This window comes from Ochotona princeps, chromosome 3, assembly GCF_030435755.1.
Source record: "Ochotona princeps isolate mOchPri1 chromosome 3, mOchPri1.hap1, whole genome shotgun sequence".
Taxonomy (NCBI): domain Eukaryota; kingdom Metazoa; phylum Chordata; class Mammalia; order Lagomorpha; family Ochotonidae; genus Ochotona; species Ochotona princeps.
In genome coordinates, this window is record NC_080834.1 from 34,402,892 (window position 1) to 34,408,891 (window position 6,000).

A 6,000-nucleotide genomic window follows, 5' to 3' on the forward strand; every position below is an offset into this window, starting at 1 on the left:
GTGTATATTTGCAGGAAGCTGAAATGGTGGAGTGGGGGTGTGCCTCAAACCCCAGGACTCTTGCTGGCATTCCGAAGTGCGGTCTAAACATCTTCAGCCAATGTCTGTGCCTCCTGCCTGAAGTTATTTTAATAGAGACCTTTAAAATTCTCCCTGACTTCAAATAGAGCAGTCTCTAAAGCCTGCCTAGTCTCATCTCTGCAGCGAGGGCCAGCTTCTGCCCCCCAGGGTCCTGTAGGGCTGACCTTATGGGTGTCACTCATGACCTTAGGGCTGTCACTAAAGGAATCCCCCACAGGGACAGGCACCTGCATTCCAAAATACTCACCCTCCGCATTTCTTCCAACTACAATGCCCATGAGAAAGCAACTCCAGTCTCTGCCCACTTACCCATTTCTCCAAACTCCCCTACTCCTCCAAATACCGCAAGATCCTCAAACTAGGAAAGACCAGACCGTTGAAACACTGGGTTTCTGCAACATACACCTCCTGTCTGTATGCTGGCAACTGGTCACCTTCTTTGGATTTATTTTCTCTTTGTTCCAACAAACACTGTTGGCTGAACGGTCTCCTGTGACTGCCAGGATGTTCGTAGTAATTCTCTCTTTGCATTTGTAGTCTGTGCGTGGGGGGGGCTGGTGGGTCAGGGAAAAACACACCTCGAGATGGAAGCTTCAGCTCACACAGACATGGCTTCTGTTCCCTGCAAGATGTGCTCTCAACAGCTGATTCCCAGGCTCTGCCACCCTTTGCATGGGTGCCAGCTGGGTGACGCTGGCAGAGTCCCAGTGTTCCTCTTAAGCCCTCCGTGCATGAGTGCCAGGGAGATCAAGGTCAGGTATGCCAGTCCAGATCAGGTAGTGCCTACCTCACCCAGGCTGGTTGGAGCCTGGGTCTGGAGAGGATGAGCCTGTACTTCCCCCTTAAGCAAGGAACCTAGCATGCTCTATTAAAGGTTTAAAGACCTTTGGGTGGGGCCACTATACTGTGGGTTGGGATGGCAGGTCCTTGGGAAGAGGAGATGCTAAGCTCAACTTCACCGGAACCTGCCACATGCTGGATTGAGGAGCAAATGCCAAGAGGGGTTCTCCAGGCCTAAGTGTCTGTACGCCTGCATTTGCCCGGGGAAGAGAAGCCCCGGAAGCCGTTGGGGATTCCTCATGGGCCCTTCACCATCCTCACAGCCCAGGGATTACTCTTGTGCATGGCTCTGTGCCTGGGGAAGACCCTTGCTTCCTCTTACAACATTCTTGAATCTGGCTTAAGTTGGCTTCTTCTGGTTGGTTTGAAAGAACCTTTCAACACTTGTTATAAAATACTAGTCGCGGAGCCCAGTGTAATGGCTCAGTGGCTAAATCTGCCTTGCATGTGCTGGGATCCCTAATGGGTGCCAGTTCATGTCCTGACTGCTCTACTCCAAATTCCCTGCTTGTGACCCGGGAAAGCAGTCGAGGATGGCCCAAAGCCTTGGGACCCTGCACCCGCATAGAAGAGCTTTGAAGAGTGAACCAGTGAATTGGAAGATCTCTGCCCCTGTCCCTCATCCCTCTCCTTCTCTCCCTTTCAAATAAATAACAACAAAGCACATGCATATGACTACATATTTTTTGGAGCAAAATTTAAATTAAAAAAGTACAAAGAAAACAGTAACAACTGTCCTTATTTCTACTGTTGGGAAAGTGTTGCAGAGCAAAGAGAGACCAGGAATGGACTTACAGCCAAATTGAATTTGATATGAGAGAAATAAGTCCGAAGAGGTGACCAGCTACCAACGTGCAGACGGAAGCAGCACATGGGGGAGGCCCAGTTTCTCCACAGGCTGCGCCTTTTCTAGTTTAGAGTCTCAGAATGTTCTGAGCAGTGGGCAGGGGCTACAAAAGCTTTTTGTGGGTACATTCAAGGTTGATAGGTTTTGTCTCCTGGGAATGTGGAAGGAAATGCAGGAGTTAGGTGGGATCTTGCCAAATGGCTGCAGAATCTTATCAGATAGCCGCCGGATGTGAAAGTGTAGGACGAAAGTCGCAGAGGACTGCATTGGGAATGATGACAGGCAGCCAGACCTGGATTTCAGCTCCATCATCTACCGTTTAGTGGAAAACATTGTTTACATGGGTGTTTTCCTGGTTTATTTTTCAAGTTTTTTTTTTTTTTTTTTTTTTTTTGCTTTTTATAAGCATTCTTCTGCATGTTTTTTAAAATGAAAATAATCTACGTAAGTGTCTCATCATTAACTTTAGGTAAACCTAATCTCACTGACTTTTCCATACATAAACAAACACACTACAGTGTTTCTAAATGTATTTTTATTTGGGAGAAAAGGTAAAAGGAAGCCAAAGGAATTGTTGAAATAAAAAATGTAATTCTGTCCATAAGTAAAAACATCCTCTAAACGTCCTAAAGTCTGGACGTTGGAGTATTGCATATTCATAGCACTTTGGAATTTTAAAGAATATTTATGGCACCACGGTTTGAAAGGTAATAACAGCATTTTCACATTTCCTTTCCCCTTCCTCTCCTATGGGTGTACATTTGACATGTATTTTGGTCTAGATTTACAATAATCACATCCCATCCTATTTAACAGCTCTATAGTTTGTATTTGCTCTGCAGTCAAATAGGATATTCATTAAGTCTTTTTGATAGGTCCTCTATTCCAGAGTTCTCAACCTTGTTCTTTCCTCTCTTGTGGCACCCACCTGTTCTGTTTCCAAAAGGGCCCTTGGGTGCTGACTTAGCTCCATTCTTCAAGCCTGATACTCTCAGACCTACGGACTCTCAAGTTGCATGACATGTTGAGTGGGCAGGGAAGCCCCTTGGGAAAAGTCTGTGGCCCCAAGAACTTTGCCCTCAGAACAACCATCTGCTGGCATTCAGCACCTCTCTGGGCAAGTCAGGCCAGTTTGGTTGTTGCGGATTCCTAAGGACTCCTTTTTTCTTTGAATTTCGACTCATTTGAGATGAGGTGGTGGCAAGCATACCTACAGCAAATTTTCTTGGATCATGACATGGTCTTTGGCCTATAGGCCATTTTATTTTTCATTTCAATAAGATTTTTTTTTGTTCTATTTTAAATTGTGTTTTCTGTCCCTTGTGTCGGTTTCTCTACATTAGGAACTGCAATGACCCTAGGCTTCTGCGTTCTCTGTCTTCCTAGTCAGACTTTTTAGCAATGGACTTAGCTGTTCTCTTTTTATCTGCATTCGTCAGGCTTACATCCCGTCTTTTCCTCTATTAAAGTGTTTTTATTTTTTGGTCACATTTAGTCCATTCTGTCCTCCAAATTATCTCTTTCGCAATTGTATTTTTATGGTCTTTATCAATTATTCTCTTTGGTCTACAGTCTTTTTATCACCATTAAAATTTTGTGTCAACCTTAAGCTTACTGCATTGAATGCAATTTTTAATCAAGTTGTTGGAGGTCTAAAGCAATCACAAGGAACTTCTGTTCCAAGACACACACACACACACACACACACACACACACACAGAGCAAGACAGCTTGCTCGGGGTGTTGTCCTTTTCCCTTTCTTTTTTTAATTTTTATTAATTATTTTGCATTATGTGACAGTTTCCTAGGCCCCTTCCCTTTCTTTTCCCCCAGGGAAGGAGAGGACGCTGGGCTTGGTTACGTTAGTTTGTTGTTTCAGAAACAAAGACTGAAACAGAAAGCAGGTTAGTTCCCCGCTAGTCAAATAAATGGGTGGACAGAGTCCCCACACTCCGGTACTTTCCAATTGATTCGCTTCCGGTAGAAACTCGGGCACCCCACACGCCCCAGTACCTGAAGAATGATCCTTCCCGTCCCTCGCCCGACTGGCTCGGATGGGGGGGCTCTCTGGGGTCCCCCGAAGTGTCCCCTCATTCCTCCCCTCAACCCCAGTTCCCCACCGACGGATCTCGAGGGCGCAGGACTCCAACCTCGGCTGGAGCAGCGACTGCTCCCAGGGCGGGAGAGCAGGTGGGGGCAACGCATACTCAACTCTGGGGAGCAGGGGCAGGAGATCTCCGAACCTGAGGCCTGACCCAGTGAGTCCGTTTTGAAGAGGGCTGGATTTTGAGGACTGTGACCTCCTAGCCTCCTAACGATGCCCAGGCGGCAGTGACAAGAGCCCGGTGTCCCTCCCAAGCATTCTGGGCTTCCTCGTCGGGGAAGAGGACACCCTTCATTCGGGGGCGGAAAAGGGATACACAAGCCTGGACTCCCAGCCAAGGAGGCCCCCAGCAGGGCGATGACTGAACGGGAGCCGCCCGTGGCATCCCAGAGCAGCTGGAAGGCTGCGGGGTCTCCGAGGGTCCCCCATGCGGGGCGCAGGGGCGCGCGGGCTAAGGTCCTAGGATTCGGGCCCGGGCGCAGGGCGCACCAGAGGACTTGGAGGGGATTCCGGGAACAGACTGCAAGGGGCCTGCACCCCACCGTGCCGTTTTACCTTGGCTTTGAGCACCACGACTCCCTTCAGAGATGCAGGCCTCAGGCCATCCATCCAGAGTCGGGGCCTTGGGTTCGCAGCCCGGCGCCCCCGTGAGCTTCCCGCTGCCGGGATGCGTGCTCCTGGCGGCCCCTTCGGCAGCGGAACAGGCAGGCGTCAGAGGGCTACCGTCAGACGGCGGCCGCTGACTGGGCTCCGGAGGGCGCTCCGCGCGTCTCCAGGGAACTCCGGGCAGAAAGCGATTGCAGTGTCGGTAGCAGGCCGAGGGCTGGGGCTGGGCCTGACAGAGGGAGCGCGGGCGCGGCGCGGGGCGGGGCCTACGGGGGCGGGGCCTGTCAGAGGGGCGGGGCGGGAGTCTTGCAGAGGGAGCGCGGGCGTGGGGCGGGGCCAGAGGCTGCCCCGAGGCAGACGCAGCAAGGGGCGTGGCCACGCCGGGTGGGGGCGGGGTGGGGGCGGGGATGCTGAATGACACCGCTGGGCTGGGTCGGCTCTTTTTTTTTTTCTACTGATTTATTCATTAATTACATTGTATTACATGACACAATTTCATAGGTACTGGGATTCTCCCCCCTTAACCCCAAACCCTCCCCACATGGTGAATTCCTTCACCTTGATGCGTAACCACAGCTCAAGTTCCGTTGGGATACCCTAATTACAAGCTCACACCCACACCATACAGAGTCCAGCATCCCACTGTCCAGTCAAGTTCAACGGCCTCTTAGGGAGGCCCTCTCAGGTTTGAAGGCAGAGCCAGCAGAGCGTCACCTCGATCAATTAGAAGCTCCAACATATCATCAGCAACAATCCAGGTACGATGAGGCTGGTGCAGAGTCCTCTGATTGACATAGTCCATCTTAGAGTTTCCCCTTGTCCAGTTTTTTGCTGCCAACATATAGCTGAGGTAGTTGATTGATCTACTCCATCTTCTATCTTTTCTTGGTTAACGTTTTGATTCCTCCATTTTGTTCAGGGGAATCCTCAAAGAAACTTTGAGGTGTTCCCAGTCCAGGCTCCTACATGTACTACTAGTAAGCACAGCACCCGCCACAGTCCATCACTCCGATCAGCTGGTGGTTGTAACCCCTGGGTTGGTTCTATTCTGAGCCCCGACCTCCATTGGAACCAATGAGTATTGCAGCTCTTCCTGGCTCTGCCCATCACACACTCGTCCCTCACCTAAACCAGTGGGAGGTGTGCTGGTTGGGTGCTGCATTCCCTACTGGCACAGGCCATTCCATCTTGGCATTTTGTGTTTTGTACTGTTTTTATAGCAACCAAACCTGGCCAGGCCCCCACACAGTTCCAGCGCTCGGACTTGCCAGTGGATGACGTGAACTGACTCAGCCTGGTCTGCCCCCAACCCGAGCCAAATGTATGCCAGTGGGTCACTTTCCAAAGCCTCTTCTGGGTTGTTTACCTCCATGCTTCCTGCGTTTATCTCTAGGGTCAGTGTCCTGTCAGAGGAACTGTTCAGATTCCTCCATCCGACCCCTTCCTGGTGTCAGACTTCACACATACCAGCAGGTCCTTCGGCCAGCACTGCTCTTCAACCCATTCTGGTTCCTGCTGTTGA

General features: G+C 50.3%; 1 protein-coding gene across 1 annotated transcript in view; it reads right to left on the reverse strand.

The window, feature by feature from the left end:
* The window catches only part of IFNAR2 (interferon alpha and beta receptor subunit 2), a 56,498-nt gene extending 51,847 nt beyond the window's left edge, over window positions 1-4,651 (reverse strand). The window contains exon 1 of the mRNA XM_058661699.1: window positions 4,428-4,651. The gene's annotated coding sequence lies outside the window, so the exon portion shown is untranslated. The remainder of the gene's footprint in view (window positions 1-4,427) is intronic.
* Window positions 4,652-6,000: the final 1,349 nt, after the last annotated feature.